This window comes from Mobula hypostoma, chromosome 6, assembly GCF_963921235.1.
Source record: "Mobula hypostoma chromosome 6, sMobHyp1.1, whole genome shotgun sequence".
In the NCBI taxonomy this organism is placed as follows: Eukaryota; Metazoa; Chordata; class Chondrichthyes; order Myliobatiformes; family Myliobatidae; genus Mobula; species Mobula hypostoma.
Genome location: NC_086102.1, coordinates 176032088 through 176053161, shown reverse-complemented (window position 1 = coordinate 176053161; position 21074 = coordinate 176032088). Strand labels below are relative to the sequence as shown.

The window sequence follows — 21074 nt, the reverse complement described above, 5'->3', positions numbered from 1 at the left end:
CCTTCTGATTTATTTCTGAGAGCGGGCGCTTTGTGTTCCGCTCGCACCCAGTTTACCGTCCACTTTCTCTCCGGTAGTTTATTTTTCAAACCGGGGGAGGGGGGAGAAAACAAAACACAAACGGACGCGCCGCGGAGTTCGATCGCGGCCGGCGGCCTGTCCCCGGGCCTGGACGGGCAGGTGGGCAACCGGCCGGGCGCTGAGGCCGAAAGCAGAGCCCCGGGCCGAGCTGGTGCGGACAAGACGCTGGCGGAGCCCGTGACTCGGGGTGGGGTGGGGTGTTGGGGGGGGGTACCGTGCGTGTGGTGGTGGTGTGAACCAGGCCCCCCTCTCAACACTCCCTCCCTCCACCACCTCCTCCTCTCTTTGACAGTCCGGCCGCCAGGCGAGTTGGGCCGGGCTAAACGACACGGCCTCGGTGTCACCCAGCACAGCTGCGTCCCGTCCTCTCCGCCAGCTTCGGGCACACAAACACCGCCACGATTCATTCAGATCAATTAGGCGATAACTCTTATTAAAATCAATCTGGCTGCTTCCCCCCAAGGTTACGTGCCCGTGTCCGGCCGCTCTGCTCTCTTCCCCCTGCCGCTCCATCTCTGCCCCACTCCCCTCCCTCTATCTTCGCTGCTTCCTTATTCAGGCCGGCTGCAGGCGAGTTGTTGAAATTTATCCCTTTGTGTATATTACAATATCCTCCATTTTTCTTTTCAAAACAACAACCCTTCGCCATCTTGGGTAATGTTTTTTAAAAGCCTTTTGTTTGGAGGAAGACTTTTTAAAAAAAAAATAAAGACAACCTAAAGTTAGGAATCGTTTCGGGGTCAGTGACGTCATATAAAGTTTTAGTGAAATTTACTAAGTCTTGTGTTTATGGTTGTTTGTTCCTTGTCCTATTCTTGAAAAGGACTTTGTTTCTTTCAACTTCTGGTTGTTGCAAGCATTTAAAAAATGAAACTGTAGAAACTTCAGATAAGCTTTATTAGGGCTGGACTTGCCAATATCAAACCCAGTCGTAAAACTGGGCAATTTATGCGCCGAGAATGATGCTGCTTCTTTGCCGACAGTATACTTATGGTTTGTTTTTATGTGAAGGAAAACAACTTCAACAGTGGTACTTGAGGAGTTAGCATAAATATATGAATATGTTTATGAAATGAACAGGGAATGAATATTGGAGTGTCAGCACTTCATACTGAATGTATTATAGACACCCTTGCAAATATGCAATAAATGCTGACATTTTATTTTGTTTAGTATGGGAAGCGTTTTCTAAATTGCCCACTGAGGTACGAATCTCGAATAAAAAGGAACAGTCGAATTGTGGACGTATCTATAAATACAGTATGCTTGTGAACGGATTCCCACTTTTCCTAGAACAATATTGATTCTTATAATCCTATTTATATTTCTTCAGAACAAAGTCGTTTTGGAAATGCGTATTCCTTGTATAAAGTTGCATGAAATGTAGATTCGTACCATCCATAATTTTAAAACATCCGTAGTACCTTCAGATGATGCCTTCATCTCCATTTTTTGATTTGTATTAATCTTGGAGTACTACATGTAACTTTTTAATTATAATGCTTATTTTAACATGATTGGCAGTGAACACAAACCTGTTTCTAAGATCTGAATTTGTTTTAAAATTAAACTTATTACTGACTATATCCACGTGTTAGATTTGTGCAAGTTTTTATATACACCTAGGAACAATAGATTGCAGCTTTTCATTGTACAAAGTTCTGTCGGTATCTTGACAGAAAGTAGAAAAAAATAAAGTTGGAATGCCAGCCAGAGTCGTCAGTATTCTAACTTGAAAATGCTGTCAAGGCTTTTAAGTGGTTTTGTGGTTTGTGAGCTGCCATTTTTTTTAAGTGTTTGTAGTGGGCAAATTTTGAAGACGTGGAGGATTCTCTCTTATTGTGAATATATGTAATTAATATTCTGAGAAAAGGATGCAGTGTAACGGGATACTTTGAATATTAGTAGCAAACCCACTCCTATCTTAGGGTTAATTTTTTTTTGGAAATGCAAAAGCCCAAACAGCAGATGGCTTTAAATTATACATGCAACAAAAGCCTGCTAGATTTGGCAGATTAAGCAGGGGAGATAAGCTGATCAAAGAAAAACAAAATATTGGTGCATCATGATTGCATTTCTTTTGCAAAGTTGCTTGAAATGCTGCATTTTTATTATTGTTGGATTCCCCCCTTTTGTAGGAGTGATACTAATTTGTGTGAGATTTAGGATATATGTACAGGTTTCCTTATTGCCATTGGGATCTAGCATTTTTGGTGTTGAAAACCAATAAGTAAAAAAAAAAATCCAGATTTATAGGATTAGGTTATTGAAGCAGAACCTTTTAAAAGAGAGTAATGCGGACACTTATTTTAAACAAAATATTAAATAATGATGTGAACTTTGCAGCTGAAATGCAGTGTGCTTCTGATTTTATTCCATAAAGGTTCCACAACTCTGCTTGAAAGAAAAAATATCAAAGGTAACCTTCTTTTGCTATGGTAACACCAGTTGGCATCAATTATCATTTTGTCCCAAGAACAAAAGTGAATCCTGAACTAAAATTGCATTGTAAACCAAATAAGCACAATATATCTGCAAGTGTTTGAAACATTTAGTATTTGTCATCTTAAAACTTAAGATAAAACATTTTGTTAGTTATTATTGTGTTTGATTACTTATTTTCTAAAATAAAGCAATATTAATGTGCATTAAGGCTGTCTACAATCAGCTTAATGCCAGCCATCAGAAATATTTGCGTGAAAGTTGGTTGTAGTGTTAATGATATTATAGGTAAATCACTTTTTTGTTGTTAAAATATGTTAATGCACTTAAAACAAAAAAAATACAAAGCTGTGCTTGTATTTCTTTAGCTGTTTTTTGTTATGTCAGATGAAATATGAAGGAGCAGATGTTTTGCCAAACATCCTGATGTGCTCATTTCCTTATGGGAGTGTATGACTTTTTCTTCTGATGCATTGAGTTGACAGCTGCTTGATTTCATGGAGCTGCTAAGAACCCATTAGTGGTGTCATTGAATTGAAACCGAGCAGTCACTCCCAGCTTGAATTGTAATTCCAAATGTCTTCAATTGTTGTATATCTGCAACACCAGAGATTTTAATATTACTATTTGATGAGGTTTGTTCCCTGCATGCTTGTTTTGCATTGCTGATGTAAGGAATAAACATGGGCTTGCACTGTTTAATGATATTTTGTTTTATGGAAATTTTACAGGAGCACTTCAGTACTGTAAAGTCCATGAAGCTAATAATTCAGGTGTTAATTCCGTGATAATTTATTAAGTATCCAGGCAACCTGTCACGAGTACTCATGAGTATTTTGTACCAGAAATAATTAAAGTAGTTCATTTTTAGAAGTTCCTACTCTGGTTTAACAAAAACAAATCTCTGGGCCCAAATCATCCCAAGGAATATTGAGTGGAAGCTATTTGGTCAGCTTATTGAGTGTATGCCTAGGTTGTCAATTGAAGTGGTCACTGTATGATGTCTGCCATCAAAAAAACTATTTTAGTTGTAGAAACTTTGAAGATATTGAAATGCATATTGAAGATATTGCTGGAATTCTAGTTGATCAATTTTGTTTCTGGAATTATTAAGCAAACTTTCTTAATTTATGAATTGGAAATTACTGCCTCTCGTGCTTTTATGAATGTTTCCTTGCTTTAAAAGTGTGAGGCTTTGGGTCTCTTTCTATGTTAACAAGTAGTTGTTAAAATGTTCTTGATAATGCCTTAACTGTGCATCGTGGGCTGAATGGCCTGTTCTCATGCTGCAATGTTCTGTTGTGCATCATCCAGGTATTGTGAAGGATTGTATTAACAGAACGTTTTGTGATCTTGCATTCAGTAATTCTTGATTTGAAAATTCCTGCTATATTTTAGCATTGTGTTTAAGGCAGTATGTGTACACAGGTTGTTTTCTGACCCCTCCCTTTGAATTGTACCATGATGTAATTAGACTCTGTTCACTGATTATAAGTGTGCTGTATCTTTTCATCTTGATTTTTTTTAGAGGTCTTTTTGGATCTGTTTTGAACTTTAATCTAATCCACTTTTTATTCTCTTTAATGTACTTTTATTTTCATTCCCAAAATGCTGGAGAAACTGAGTTCTTGGATTTCCTGAATCTGTAGATTTTCCTTTGTGTTTTTGTTCATTCCTTTGACTTCTGTCCTGATTTCTTGTGCTTTCATTGTTCATTCTTGGATTTTTTTTTCTTGGACCTTCAGTCCTTATATTTATCAGTGGATGGTCATACTTTGCCTTGCTGTTAATGCTGACTCCTGTGTCCTGCTATGAAGATTTACTTATCTGTTAAGTTGTGGTAGAACAAAAGAGAATGATCTGTTCTGTGTTTCTTTGTAATAATGTGGAGGTTATATTTAGTAGATATAAAAATGTAGATACTTGATAAAGTTGAAACTTGTTATCAAACTTTCAATAATGGGAATCAGTTCTGAAATTTGTGTATTTCAGTCTGGATATTTCTTTATTTATTGAAATAGTGCAGAACAGGTCCTTCTGGCCCTTTCGAGCCGTGCTACCCAGCAATCCCCGGGTTAACCCGGACCTAATCATGGGAAAATGACCAACTAACCTACCAACTGGTACGCCTTTGGACTGTGGGAGGAAGCTAGAGTACCTCGGGGAGAACGTACAAACTTCTTTCAGGCAGAGTGGGTAATTGAACCCAGGTTGCCTGTACTGTAAGGCACTGTGCTAACCATCACACTATTGTGCCTGCTTACTTACAGCTGTTGTAAAGTTAGCAAGTTGATATATTCTACCTGCAGTATATGTGGTAAATTTAATCATTTCGTTAAGAAATGAATGAAAAAATAAAATTATGACAAAGTGAAATCTTATTGAACTAAACGGAAATTAAAACTTCATAGTCCAGTCTTACAATTAACATGACTTTAACTTTGTAAATTAAAATCGTAGAAGCATTTGCATGCTGACAGTTCTTTCACAGATTTACCAAGATTTACACAAGCTTCTCTATTTTTGTGCAATTTCATTTTCATTTTAGTTCCAACAAGGTTCGTGGGTGCATTTTTGATCGTTCAGAATTATAGAAGTTGGATCCTCTTTCTGTAGTTTAGCTTGAAGGCTAAATTTTAAACCAATTTTTTTTTAGATTTTTTTTTGTTGATGAGCTGCTGGTAATTAAGGCCGTGACAAAGAGGAATTGTACCTCAAATAGTAAATAGATAATTTGATGGACATCTTCATTTGTTGACTCTTCCCTGCAATGTGGGCAGTAATCAGTAGCAGCTTGAATAATAGGCCCATGGCTTATTATATTTTTTCTTTGCACTTGCTACATTTCTTCAGTGGCATGTAACTGTCCTTGAATCTTCTGCAGAGAGATGCAAAATCAAACAGGTCAGCATTTTTTTTTGTTGGTACTCTCACTGATCAGAATTTTGAAACAAAGGAAATGTCCAGAAAGCAGCTGCAGTAAAAAAAATTACCAGCATTTAATCATTGCCATTTTAACTGCCAAATGAAAAAGTGTCCTTCAGCACAATATTTCTAATAACAAGCTTAATATTAATAAGTAGCACTAAATGTTGAGTTGCAATTTGAGGGTGTTAAAACATAAAACTGCTTAATTATAATAAGAAATGAAGATGAAAAGATCCAAATGTGTAGGATCATTGCACTGATCATACATAGTAGACTAAGTATACCACCCTTGATGAGAGGCATCAGTATAATTATTGAGGTGGTATTTTTATGAAGGAGATAATTATGTTTTTACCCTGTTTTTCTGTTCTTGGGCTCTCCACAGCAGATACTCGTTAATCACGAGAGCATTATTCCTGGTGAGGGCAGAGAGGTTCATCAAATTGGTAGTTGGTTTAGTGTTAAGAACTGTGCTGAAGCTCTTAAAGGAAGGGCATAAATAAATCTGGGGTCTTTGTATGCAAACCCTAGAGGTTAATACTGTATAATTCAATGTCCTTTCTCTGTTTTCTATGATTGATGTTTTTTTTAAGGATTTGAAGCTTGATGCAAGTCTTCCAGTAGGTCATGAATGACACCTTCTGATTGGTCAAATTTCAGTGTGCAGGGGGAGGGGAGGTCTTGAGTATGCTGCAGAGATTGCTGATTTTCCCTGAGATCATTGTCATATTGCCTGTGCAGTTATAAGAACATCGGAATGATTGACGTCTCCTACTGTGATAATAGAGGCCGGTATTTCAAATGCCAGTAGTTTTGCCTGTTTGTTCTTCAGATTAACGCTGTTTGCACTTTTAACACGGCTAGCATGTTTTACATGAATGAACTACTGTAGAAATAATACTGAGATTTGCCTGTTGGAGGAGAGGTTGCCTCAATAATTTACGGCAGTGATGGCAAGCATACTTCCATTTGCAGATTTCATAAGGCTTGCACATCAAAACTGCATTGGATAGCAATAGTTCCTATTGATCTTCTTCATTTAAGAATCTGGTCACTTCTGTCACATAGTCTTTCATTAGTGCTGTGCTTGCAGCATGGCTTCAGTTTTGAATTAATAATGTAGATTAAATTCATAAAATGGTGAGATATAGATCAGTGATTCAAACTGTATAGTTGGTGGTACATAGAAGCATGCTAAAGCTAAGATTATTTAAGCATTCCACCATGCTTTTTGTTTCATTAGGACAGTGGTGAAGTATTCTTTTTGAAAAAGAGAAAATATTGGAACTATTCAGTAGGTCAGGTAGCATATTATTCTGATGAAAGAAAATCGACTGCTTTTTCCACAGGTGCTATTTCTTGTCTTTTTCTGCTATTTTTTAAAGAATTCCAACAGCTGCTCTACTTGCAAAAAGTGGCTTTTCTTATACTTTAGTTACCTTTTTAAAATCTGCTTGGTTTAAGCTGATTTAATACACATACAATGTAAATAGTGATGATGAATGATTTAGTCTTTCTATCAACAAGCATTATCGGAAGCAGGAAACATTTCTTTATCACCAGTTTTTAAATTTAGCTGTATATTTGACAGACTTGTTGCCATGGAGCAATCAGCTATTGCCCTCCAAGGACGTATTTTTGTGAATCATTTTGCTTTGGACAATGAATTTTGCTTCTTTTCTCCTCACCTTCATAGTCCATCCAAGAGAAAAAAATTACACTAACTGCTTCCATCATGAAAATCAATGGTGAAAACTGGGGCACAGAGTTGAAGGCTTGCTGATAAACTTATTGCAATTGTTAGACTGAAATCCGTGACTTATTTTGCTTGAATCAGGATGTGGAAGTTACTGTCTTTACTGAAGACTTGAAAATATTTTGAACAATTTTGCACTTGTAGTAGAATGCACTGAACAAGTGCATAAGCCTACCTTCATAGTGATCGTGCCTCACCTGCAATGCACAATTTGAGAATTTACCTAGCACTTCCATTGTTGCAGAGTAATATTGTAATAGCCATTGTTATTTACATTTGAGATGGTGATAATGAACCATCTTTTTCAGTAGATGTCATGGTGAAAAGACTTGGAGTTTTTGTGTTGTGCCCTTGCAATAATAAAAGGGTGGTAGTGATATAATTCTGTGTCAGGCTAGCATATAAATTGGGGTTATTCAACAGCTGTGTATTTCTCCTCTGATGGCAGTAGGACCAGCTTTTTGCTGCCAGTCGCTAGGGAGGAGGAAGCTCTACCAACGTTTGAACATACTAGGGTGATGTGTTGGGTGAGGTTGGGGGTGGGGGAGATCCTTTGCATGCACAGACTGAAATTAAACTGGTGTGCCCACAGTGTACTGGGGTTGGCCAGATCTCCTGCGGCTATGGTGCTGTGTTCCTACACCAGTCAGGATAGTGATCCCTCACTGTAGCTTTCCTTTTCTCCCCTTCTCCCTCCTTCCTTTTCCAGGTCAGAATCGATGACTGAGTGGCCTAATTCTACTCCTGCATAGTACGGTCTTCTATGTGTCTGGTGTCCATGTTCTTTTAGTGGGTAGTTGTAGTGAGTTCAGGTGATTGAGTTGCTGTAAAATGTCTTGTGTACGTATATCTATTATTTTGTTGTGGAAGGAATAATTGAGTATGTTTATAGGGAATGCTAATCAAGTTGACAACTTAATTGTGTAAAGCTCTTAAGCTGTTGGAGCTGAACTTGCCTTGGTGGCACAGTAGCATAGTGGTTAGCACAACGCTTTACAGTACGGGCAACTTGGGTTAATTTCCCGCCGCTGTCTGTACGTTCTCCCCGTGACCCTGTGGATTTCCTCCAGGGGCTCCCGTTTCCTCCCACATTCCAAAGACATACCGGTTGGTAGGCTAATTGGTCATTGTAAATTGTCCTGTCATTAGGCTAGGATTAAATCGTGGGATGGCTGGGCAGTGCAGCCCGAAGAGCCGGAAGGGCAGGGTCTATTCTGCACTGTATCTGAATAAGTGGATAAGTAGACTTGTATAGCACATTGCTGTGCTCCTCAAATGTAAGTGGTAGCAGATCTTCAGGGAGTTAAATGAGGAATCTTGTACCTCCTTTCGACAACACCCCACCCCACCCCCAAAGGCACTAGTTCACTTTGATTTCTATTTGTTGAAGGCTTTGATATGGATGGGGGAATTTGCCAGAAGTAATGTTTTTGTGTTACAAGTGGAGGTGATTGGACTCTCAATATTAATCCATGCTTTGGATTAAACCATCAAATGTGAGGGTAGAATATTTGTTAAACTCCAGTGTTGTTCCTTTTGAATTATTTGCTCTTCACCTTCACTCACTGCAGATCACTCCTTGATTCTGTAATATTTACTGCCGTCCATGGAGATAACTGGCATAGATTTTGTTTTGATTCAGTTTGGTTATGAATTTTTGAAATGGTAGAGTGTCATAATGAATATTTAGAATGTGGAACATGGCTCAGGGCCAGGCCATTTGGCCCACAATGTCTGTGCTGAATTAAACTAATCCTCTTCTGTCTGTGCAAGATTCATATTCCTCCACTCCTGCATGTTTAAGACTAGCAGCCTCTTAAATTCTGCTATTGAATCTACTTCCAACTCTTGTTCTGGAGCCTGTTCCAGGTATCTACCATGTTCTTATCCTGCATATCTCCTGTGAACTTTCCCACTCTCATCTTAAGTGCATATCTTTTACTAATTGATATTTCCACCCCAGCTCTTCCTATCATAATGTTATAAACTTCGATCAGGTCGCTCCTCGGCCTCTAATGCTTCAGAGAAAACAATTATTGTCCAACTTCTCCTTGTAGCTAATGCTCACTAATCCAGGCAGGATCCTGGTAAACCTTTTCTGCATTCCCTCCAAAGTCTCTACGTCATGTAATGGGAGCAACTGGAGTTGCACAGCAAATTTACTAACCCACCTATCAACATTTTCATCCAAGTTTCAACATTTTCATCCAAGTTTTTAAAACACACACACACACACACACACACACACACACACACACACACACACACACATCTCTTGAAAGCCTCTTGTGTATTTGCCTCAACCATCATACCAGGAAATGCATTCCAGGCATCTACCCCGCCCTGAGCAAAAAAAAACTTACCCCTCACATCCTCTTTGAAGCTACATCCTCTCACCTTCAATGCATGCCCTCTGGTATCAGTCATTTCTACCCTTGGATCTTTTATGCATATATCCTACAATGAAAACAGTTTTAAAAAACTGTACATTAAACAAGTATGTGGTTCGAATGGTAAGAATTCTGACATATAGCACACCTGGCCAGTACTTGACCTAAACTAATATCTCAAAAATAGTTTATTGCTGTTTTAGCACCTACTCTTTCTGTCATCATGCTGCATGCATATTGATCAAAGATTTTCCTTACTTTGCAACAATGGCGTACTTTAAAATGGGTTTCCAGCTTTTTTTTATGCCATGGACCCTTACCATTAACTGAAGGATCTGTGGACCCCAGGTTGGGAATGCCTGCTTTAAAAGTAATTGTCTCCAAGGTTTGTTTTTGAGATTTTCTTTGTTCAAACTTCAAAGCAAATTTATTATCAATGTTACATGTATGTCGAATTTGAGATTCAATTTCTTGCCGGCATTCATGGTAAATACAAAATTGCACAATAGATTCAGTGGAAGATTGCACATAACAAAGATGGATAAACAACCATTGTGCAAAACCAGAAAAGAAAAATAATAGTAAATATTAAGAACATCAGTTGTAGAGTCATTGAAAGTGAGACCCTAAGTTGTGGAATCATTTCAGTGTTGGCATGAGTGAAATTATCCTCTCTACTTCAGAAGTCAAATTGAGGTGATGGTACCTGAACATGGTGGTGTGGGACTTGAGGCTTCTTTGCTGCCATCAGAAAGGAGGTAGTGAGAAGAGCATGGCCTGGTTGGTGGGGGTCTGTGATGGATGCTGTTTTCCTGTGATACCGCTCCTTGTAGATGTGCTTAGTGGTGGGGAGGCTTTGCCTGTGATGGACTGCCTGTATCCACTACTTTTTGTTGGCTTTTCCATTCAAGGGCATTGGCATTTCCATACCAGTCCATGATGCAACCAGTCAGTATACTCTCCATTGTATATCTGTAGAAGTTTTAGATATTTAAAAAAAAGTACACAGTGGCATGCAAAAGTTTGGGCACCCCAGGTCAAAATTTCTGTTACTGTGAATAGCAAAGCGAGTAAAAGATGACCTGATTTCCAAAAGGTATAAAGTTAAAGATGTCACATTTCTTTAATATTTTAAGCAAGATTACTTTTTTATTTCCATCTTTTTTAATTTTAAAATTACAAAAAGGGAAAAGGGCCAGAAGCAAAAGTTTGGGCACCCTACATGGTCAAGTACTTAGTAACACCCCCTTTGGCAAGTACCGCAGCTTGTAAATGCTTTCTGTAGCCAGCTAAGAGTCTTTCTTGTTTGGGGTATTTTTGCCCATTCTTCCTTGCAAAAGGCTTCTAGTTTTGTGAGATTCTTGGGCTGTCTTGCATGCACTGCTCTTTTGAGGTCTATCAACAGACTTTCGATGATGTTTAGGTCGGGGGACTGTGAGGGCCATGGCAAAACCTTCAGCTTGCGCCTCTTGAGGTAGTCCATTGTGGATTTTGAGGCGTGTTTAGGTTCATTATCCTGTTGTAGAAGCCAACATCTTTTCATCTTCGGCTTTTTTACAGATGGTGTGATGTTTACTTCCAGAATTTGTTGGTATTTAATTGAATTCATTCTTCCCTCTACCAGTGAAATGTTTCCTGTGCCACTGGCTGCAACACAAGCCCAAAGCATGATCGATCCACCCCTGTGCTTAACTGTTGGAGAGGTGTTCTTTTCATGAAATTCTGCACCCTTTTTTCTCTAAACATGCCTTTGCTCATTGCGGCCAAAAAGTTCTATTTTAACTTCATCAGTCCACAGGACTTATTTCCTAAGTGCACCGGGCTTGTTTAGATGTTCCTTTGCAAACATCTGACGCTGAATTTTGTGGTGAGGACGCAGGAAAGGCTTTCTTCTGATGGCTCTTCCATGAAGGTCATATTTGTGCAGGTAGAACAGTGCACGACCACCCCAGAATCTGCTAAATCTTCTTGAAGGTCTTTTGCAGTCAAACGGGGGTTTTGAATTGCCTTTCTAGCAATCCTACGAGCAGTTCTCTCAGAAAGTTTTCTTGGTCTTCCAGACCTCAACTTGACCTGCACCGTTCCTGTTAACTGCCATTTCTTAATTACGTTACGAACTGAGGAAATGGCTACCTGAAAACGCTTTGCTATCTTCTTATAGCCTTCTGCTTTGTGGGCATCATTTATTTTAATTTTCAGAGTGCTAGGCAGCTGCTTAGAGGGGCCTATGGCTGCTGATTGTTGGGACAAGGTTTGAGGAGTCAGGGTATTTATGAAACTCTGAAATTTGCATCACCTGGTCTTTCCCAACAATGACTGTGAACAAGCCATAGCCCTAACAAGCTAATTAAGGACTGAAACCTTGGTAAAAGTTATCTGAGAGCTTATCTCTTGGGGTGCCCAAACTTTTGCATGGTGCTCCTTTCCTTTTTTTCCCCACTCTAAAATTGTGCAAAACAAAAGTAATACACTAATCTTGCTTAAAATGTTGAAAAGAATGTTTCATCTTTAACTTTATGACTTTCGGAGATCGGTTCATCTTCTATTCACTTAACTATTCACATAACAGAAATTTTGACCAGGGGTGCCCAAACTTTTGCTTGCCACTGTAGGTGCTGCAGTGCCGTCGTTTATAATGGCACTTACCTGCTGGACCCAGAAGAGATCCTCCGAAAAGAAAGTTGCTCACCCTCTCCACCTGTGATCCATTGAGGACTGGCTCATGGACCTCTAGCTTCCTTCTGAAGGGATGTGGAAGGTGCAATATAATGGAATTTTTTCTTTTAGTATCTTCAGATGAGCTTGTCAAAAATCAGTTATTATTGGTAACAGTCAGGAGCTGTAGGCAGGAGTGTTATTTTGTCACAGGCCTCTTGTACCAGTGGAAGGGTGTTGCAGAAACAGCTAGTTATAATTACGACCTATGTTTTGGATTAGTTCCTGGTGTTTTTATTTTTGATAACAAAGAAATGTCTACGATTTCAGCGTGTGTGGTAGCAGTTCTGACGAGTTATTATTCTTTGATTTACTCTTGGTGCCATTTAAATGAATCTTGGGTTTTGGCTATGATCAGTATAGATTTGTATGTCAGATTTTTTGGTGCCATATTTTGTGAATTAATCAATTTTATCAGGATAATTTGGTAATGAACTTTTTAATTTGGGTCCTCCTTTTGCTTTGAAATAGATGGATCAGGTGGAGTTGGGTGGTGTTTGTTAGTTGGCTAAGAGCGTGTGAGAATAAATTGGTGTATGTAATCCGTTGCAAGCCAGCTGGTGGTGTAGTGGCATCAGCACTGAACTTTGGTCCAAGGTTTGAGTCTAGCTCGTTCCTTGCTGGGTTGAGTGCTGAGCTGGCAACTTAGCCTTGTAAGAAAAATGGCAAAAATACTGCCCATCGTGCCATGAGGCATGAAAAGGAACAACAGCATAATCTGTTGCAATTGTGATTAGGTCAAGTTCTACCATAACTCGCCACTTCTATCTAAACTTCTGGTTTAAGATGGCACCGGTGAAGAACAGCGATGATTTGCTGGCAGCAAACACAACCATTAAATACTTTATTACTCATGCTTTCTCAAAACAATCTCTGCAATCAGTAGCCTAACTGTCATGTGGACTGGAGTCTCAAAGGCGCAGGACAGTTACACCGTGGCGAGTATGGGTTGAATTGAGGCAATGAGGCCGGGGCCAAAAGTAGGGAATGAGCCATTGTTTGGCCATTTCTGGAGTGGACTTGGAGGCAATTCAAAGCTGCAGAACTGAGATGAAGCATAGTTGAGGTGGCAGGGCCCAAGCCTGAGAACAAGGAATGGTTGATTTAAGTGCCAGGCCAGATTGAAAAGGTCAGGGTGCCAGGGCTGGAGGTGAGGGACAGGCAAATGTTCAGCTTACTGCTCCCCAAAGTTTACTTAGTTTCTGCTGAACTGACACCGTGGCCTGCAACTAGCGGGCTCCTAGATCAGCTGTGACTAGCTTTGTAGCTGTGGACTCACTATTGTGAACTTCTGTCCTGAATGTTATTTTCTTATTTTTATTGTTTGTATGATTCGCTTTTTTTCCCTGCACAGACAATGTTTGGTCTGTTATTTGGTGGGTTTTATTTCGTTTCTTTGTTTTGTGGCTGCCTACAAGGAGATGAATCTGAAGATTGTATATAGTATACATACAGTACTTTGAACTCTTTGAACTTTGTGCTTCATTGGTGATTTGATCTGGAATGATATGGTTAACATTTTCTTTTGTGAAAATAGGGCACACACACTTTAAAGTCCCATATTTACCAGAGAAACTCTTGTTTCTTTTCTAAAAAAAACTTCCCCATATTCCTCACGTAGTTGAGGATTATATAGAAATACTCAGTAGCCACTTTATTAGGTACACCTGTATGCTTGCTCATTAACGCAAATATCTAATCAGCCAATCATCTGGCAGCCACTTGTTGCATAAAATCTTGCAGATATGGTCAAGAAGTTCAGTTGTTGAGACCAAACATGAGAGTGGTGAAGAGATGTGATCTAAGTGAAAATGATTGTGGAATGATGGGGTGGTTTGATTATCTCAGAAACTGCTGACCTCCTGGGATCTTCATGCACAACGATCTCTAGAGTTTACAGAGAATGATGTGAAAAACCGAAAAAAGCATATAATGAGTGGCATTTGTGTGAGTGAAAACATCTTGTTAATGAGAGAGGTCAGAGGAGAATGGCCGGGCTGTTTCAAGCTGACAGGAAGATGACAGTATTTCAAACATGTGTTGCAACATTGGTGTGCAGAAGAACATCTGAATGTTGAACCTTGAAGTTGATGGGCTACAGCAGCAGAAGATCACAGGTATACTACAGGAGGTACCTAAATGTTGCCAAGGCTGACTCTGATTCATTTTCTATCACTGATTATACCCGGGTTCACACTGGGTTCCTCTCCTGTACCAAATGAAATGGGCACTGAGTATATATTCAATATAGATAACTGCTTGAGATGGATTGATGCTTTTGGTAGGCCACCCATCCTCCCTTCTGCTTCACAAATTTTGCAAGCATTGCATTTCCACTTTCAGATTTCCATTTGAATAGTTAAAGCTTCACCATTATGATAGTGGAATCTTAGCTGAATACAGCTGAGGTAACCTATGGAATTTCAAGGACTCGTCATCTCATGTTCTGTATTGATTATTATTATTTTTTTCTTCTTGTATTGCAGTTTGTTGTCTTTTGCACACTGGTTAAGCACCCAAGTTGGTGTGGTCTTTCGCTGATTCTGTTATGGCTATTATTCTATTATGGATTTATTGAGTATGCCCCCAAGAAAATGAATCTCTGGGTTGTATATGGTGACATACTGTATATGTACTTTGATAATGAATTTACTTTGAACTTTTTCCACATACACATGAGATTTAAGTGCACTGTTCTATAATTTTTGAACAGAGTTTGGGAGAACCTTGGTTTTTCCTCCTCTGCAAGTGCATTCATTCTCAAAGTATGCATGCATTATACAACTTTGAGGTTTGTTTTCTTACAGGTAGCCACAAAACAAAGAAACCCAAAAGAACCCATTTTTAAAAAAAAAAAGACCATCATTCACCCAATGTGCAGAGAGAAAAATCAAATCAAGTATACAACAAAAGCAAGTAAATGGCACCCAGAATGAAAGTGAGTCTACAGACGCAAAGCTTCTGTTCAGCACAGAGCTGAGTAAATGCACAGAACAGAGCTGGCCCGACCCTTGCCTCTGGTCTCAACACCTTGCCTTTTCAATCTGGTCCTGCTTTTAAATCGTCCAAACATCAGGTTGTTCCTCGCTCTAGGACTTGGGCCCTGTCAATTCAATACGCTCTGGACCTGGACCTCGCTGCCACATTTCATCTTGTACCTGACCTTCCCACATCGACCCAGTACTTAAATCAATCAAACCTTGAGTGGTTCCATGTTCTCGGGTTTGGTGGATGCCCTCGCCCTTGCTCTCATTGACTCTGCTTTGCCTCTGCTCACCTCAACTCTGCTTCAACCTTACTTCAATTCGGCCTTGCACTCACTCGCCTGCTTCTGCCTCGACTCTGTCTCCCCTCTGTTTGCCTCATCTCTGCCTCGCCTCCATGTTTGCAGTGATCGTTTACCAGAAATTTTGCAGGAATAGTGTTCATTAATGAAGTATTTAGTTACATACTTCATTTTGTTTGCCTTGATAAATAGTTGCTGGGCTTCCCCAGCATGATCTTAAACTGGAAGTCAAGAACATAAAGATGTTGGAATAGTCAACCAATATCCCAGATAGAACTGAATCTGGGGATTTTATGTACCTTTCAGTGCTCCATAATGATCATGGATGTCAAATTTTTGACTCGTGACAACTGTAATGTTTTGAATTAGAGCAAACTTGCAGTGTAATTCTCCAGTCCTATAATACTAAAATTAAAATATACTGTGGTCTTGGTAAAATAGATTAAAATAGATTAGCTGAGATATTCTCGTGCAGGGAAATTGTTTGTGGGGTTTTACAGCAAATATAACAAAGTTTTATTTTCACATAAAACCATGTAGCCAAATCTAATCCTGCTCTCTTGATTGCTTACCACACTCTTTAATATTACTCTTTTCAAATACCTAATTTTCTTTTAATACCTTTTCTGAACTTTGCTTCGATAACAGTTTGGGCAAAAAGATTACACATTTTTGTACACTTTTTTTCTTGCTTTTTTTAATTTGATTTCTGTTCTATTTATTTTGAATTGTCTGATCAAAATAATCTGACATTGTTTATCATTTTTTTTATAATTGTGCCTCCCACTCCCCCCCCCATTAAGCTTTTCAGTTAACATATTCTTAAGTACTTTTACAGCCATAATATTGCTGACCAACAAACCATTTTCCATACTTGGGCTTTAACTCATTAGTTGCCATCTGCAGGTTTGATGCCCCTCAACCCAAATCCGAAAGTGCATTAATGTGAGCAGGTGACAAGTGGTGGGACAACACGGTAGCATAGTAGCTAGCACAGTGTTTTATAGTATCAGCAACCTGGGTTCAATTCCCATTGCTGCCTGTACGTTCTCCCTGTGACTGCATTGGTTTCCTCCGAGTATGCGTTTTCCTTCCATAGTCCAAAGACATACTGGTTGGTTGGTAAGTTAGTTATTGTAAATTGTCGTATAATTAGGCTAGGATGAAATTGGGGGCTGCTGGGCAGCACGGCTGATAGGGCTGGAAGGGCTTACTACACGCTGTATCTCAATAAATAAAATTAAGTGCAAGTTGTAAGAGTGTTGGTCAGATTTTTACTTCCCACTTGTGCGTAATTTTTGTTTTGGAACACTTTTTTGCATGTGATAAATCTTTTAAATAAGCCCTTGTGTTGTCTATATTACCATAACATATAGGAGCAGAATTAGGCCATTCAGCCCATAAAGTCTGCCCTGCCATTCCATCACAGCTGATTTATTATCACTGTTACAATTTAATTAAAATTTACGTGAGCTACACAAGTTTATATTGGCAATTTCTCTGATAGCGGAATTAGTTTATTATCATCACATGTACCAAACCACAGTGAAATGCTTGTCTTGCATACAGTTTTAATGGATCAAATGGTTAAACAATGCATTGAGGTAGAACAAATTAACGCGATTAGAATACAGAATAAAGTGCAAGGGACAGAGAGAGCAGTTTAGGTAAACAATGAAGTGCAAGATCACAATGAGAAGGATTGTGAGGTCAAGAGTCCATCTTGTCATGCAAGAGGTTTGTTCAAGAGTCTGATAACAGTGGATAGAAGCTGTCCTTGATCCCAGTGGTACGTGCTTTTAGGCTTTTGTATCTTCTGCCCTATGGGAGAGGGGAGAAGAGAGCATATCTGGGGTGGATGGGTCTTTGATTATGTTTTACTGATGCAGTGAGAAATATAGACGGAGTCCTTGGAAGGGAGACTTATTTCTGTGATGTGCTGAGTGGTATTCACAGCTCTCTGGAGTTTCTTGCAGTCGAATGTAGAGCAGTTGCCATGCCAAGCCACTATGCATTCAGATAGAATGCTTTCTATGGTGCTACAGTTTAAAAATTGATAAGTAGTGATGGAGACATGCGGATTTTTTTTTAGCTCCCTGAGGGAGTAGAGGTGTTGGTAAGGTTTATGGGCTGTGACGTGACATCGAAGTGCTTGGACTAGGACAGGCTAGTAGTAATAATGTTCACTCCTAGGATTTTGAAACACTCAATTTCAACGCTATTGATGAAGCAGGAACATGAGCAATGCCCCCTTCCCCTTGATGTTAAATGTCCAGCAGTTCTGTTTTGTTGACATTGAGGGAAAGGTTACCATGGCAACATGTCACTAAGTTCTCTATCTCCTTCCTTTACTCTGACTCATTATTATTTGTGATGTGGCCCATTATGGTGGTAGCATCTGGAAACTTGTAGTTAGAGTGGAATGTGGTCACGCAGTCATGAGTGTACAGGGAGTAGAGCATGGGGCTGAGGGCGCAACCTTGTGGAGCATGTGTATTTAGAATAATAAAGGCGAAGATGTAGCTGCCTATCCTTACTAATTGCAGTATGTTGGTCTGGAAGCCAAGGATCCAGTTTCAGAGGGAGGTGTTGACTCCCAGGGTCTGGAGTTTTATGATATTGCTTAGAAACTATAGTATTGAGGGTGAAGCTGTAGTCAATAAACTATATATGCTGTAGTTTGCATATTTCCAAACTTTCCAGATGCTCCAGACATGTGGAGTGTAGGGCCAAGGAGATGGTGTCTAGCTTAGACCTGTTTTGATGTTGGGCAAATTGCAGTGGGCTGAGGTTGTGTGGAAGGCTGGAGTTGATGTGTGCCATGACAAGCTGGATAATATTAGAAATTGGTCTGGATTTGGCCCATGGATTATGGGCAGGTGACCTTCTGTTGAATATCCTCATTTTAGACATGCTCCTTATTAATTCAACTTTTCACCTACCAGGCCCTCTTTTTGTCTTTGTGTCTAGGTATCAGCAATCTCCCAGAACTGGAATAATTGTTTCTGTCTCAGGAAAGTTGGTCATGGTTTTAATTTTGTCCTTTAATTTTCAGTGTAACACTTTCTTGATTAATTATCGCCCAAGAACATGATCGCATGGATAAGGCTGACATTTAAGCTTGGCACTGATTGGAGTTGAACTGTCTTTTGAGATGATATGCTGAGGCCTGTGTACTCTCTTGCCTTGTTCTTGGTTGAACAGTACTTTACTGGTATTATTCGATAAAGAACAAGAGAGTCTGACAAATATTTATGTCTCAATCTGTTTTAGTGAAGCTGATTATGTGCCTATTAATTTCATTACTGTTTGTGCAACCTTGCTAAGCTGAAATTGGCTGCTATATTTAACTGTTTACAGTAATTACACTTAATGCTTGGAAACAAGCGGAAAAGTCGTATGAATGGATCTTTTTTCCATTATATCCATCCCATAAGTCCTAAATGTCTGGAACTACGGTTTCTCATCTCCAAAATTTCAAGTGTATCTTCAGTTGTCATCGTTCCACTCCTTAATTAACATTCCTACAACTTGTTATTTCAAGTAACAGCAGTAAAACTGTCCTGGTAGGTACCATGACCGAAAATTTAGTTACTAAGGCTTTGGGGTACTAGCCTCCTTTGCATGATTTTTGTTATTCAGAATTTTACTCACAATTAGTCCTTAGTATTTTCATATTATTATGTGTGCATAAGCTTATCTTCTACGAAGGAGGTGATATGGCCAGATACTTCAAGGCTCCAACAGTACAGCTTATGACTCCACCCCCACACCCAAAGTTTTGTAATATGTAGATGGACTTTTCCTTTCTCCTTTGGGTTCAATGACTGTTATGTTTTGCGTAGTTGAGCTGCAGCTGCTTTATTATCATTCAGTTTCCTCTAGAAAGATTAAACTTAGGGTATTAATTGATTCTTCTAATGCAAGCATAGTCTTTGGGTATCTACTGCTATGGGATTGGAACATTGATGTAATAGTTGACTCTGAGCTGAGTTTCAATGCAGATGTACAAGGACTGTAATTATAACTTGCTGAATTTTTAAATGCCTAAGATAAATTAACCTTGTACCAGCAGGGATGCAGAATATAGAGCCAAAATTTTAGGCTGAATTGTGGAAGATTTTCTTATGGTAACAATTTTCTTTATGCTGGTGTTTTGGTACCAGGTTGATGGTACATGGAACTTAGGAAAATAGAAGGCTATGGGAAAGCCTAGTAATTTCTAAGGTAGGGACATGTTCGACACAACTTTGTGGGCCAAAGGGCCTGTATTGTTCTGTAAGTTATCTATGTTTCTATGAAATAATAGAACAAGATAGAGATCACCCCAACAGTCACTGGTACTTTCATGGCATGGGTGAGAAAGACATCCTCACAGTGCTTCACTTGGACAAATATATTATCTAATAGGGGCAGTGCATGGACTGGGGAGGTTGCCACGAAAGTTTATTGTTGCCTTTCCAGTGAAATGTTGGCTATTACTGGACCATACTCTTAGTATTATGTAAAAAAAAAAGGATCCTGATGAAGTTAGCTTTCCTTCTTGTTTGATGATCAGAGGATTGTGCCTTTTCTTACTACAGTATTGAAGTTGTGCAGGATATTTTGATTAACTTCCTCCATAAGGAATTTTATTTTTGAAGGAGAGAATTGATGCCCTCCTTTGCCTTGACCATACTTTGTAGAATTGAGTATGTGTGTGGATTACTGACACACATTGCTCCCCTATTGGAGTGAATCAAAGAGGCATATGGTGTCCAATAATTCATTAATTCCACAGGGGTTATTGTTGAGAAGCTACACCAGGACATTTCATCTTTAAGAGCAAAGTTTGTTTCATTCTTCTTGGTTTGCCCCTCCAGAAGAAGGTGCAGTGGAATTTGCCTATATGTGGTATCTTTTAATGTGAGGTAGTTGTTGTCCATCTTCTACCATGAGTGACAAGCTGAGTGAATAATCCTATGGGCAAAGGAAACTGATAGATAGCTGGAGACTAAATTGCTGCATTAAAATTAACATTGACACATTGATCCACAAATGTCCTTGCTCACTGCCCCTCAACCACTTCGTTAGTCCTGACGAAGGGTCTCGGCCTGAAACGTCGGCTGTATCTCTTCCTATAGATGCTGCCTGGCCTGCTGCGTTCACCAGCATTTTTTATGTGTGTTGCTTGAATTTCCAGAATCTGCAGATTTCCTCATGTTTTCATTCTTTATCTTTTCTGCTTCATGAAGCTGATCTTCAAAAATTTCCCATTTGTATTAATCTGCATTTTGTGTTCATGCTTTGATTTCCATGAGTAGTGTGATCACTTGAGTAGTTGAGCATGATATCTTATAAGGGATTATTTTCTCAATGGAGAACATCTGTACACGACTAGATTTAATGGGGCCACCATGCAGTCCTTGACAGATCGGGGCTAGGGTCTGGTGGTGCGGCATGGTCTGCATGGTGATTCACTTGATGATCGGCCTTG

The 21074-nt window shown here is 39.3% G+C and overlaps 1 protein-coding gene across 12 annotated transcripts in view; it reads left to right on the top strand.

Annotated features, from left to right (window-relative positions):
* Positions 1-21074, top strand: part of baz2ba (bromodomain adjacent to zinc finger domain, 2Ba) — a 251814-nt gene that overhangs the window by 652 nt on the left and 230088 nt on the right. The gene's annotated exons all lie outside the window — the stretch shown is intronic.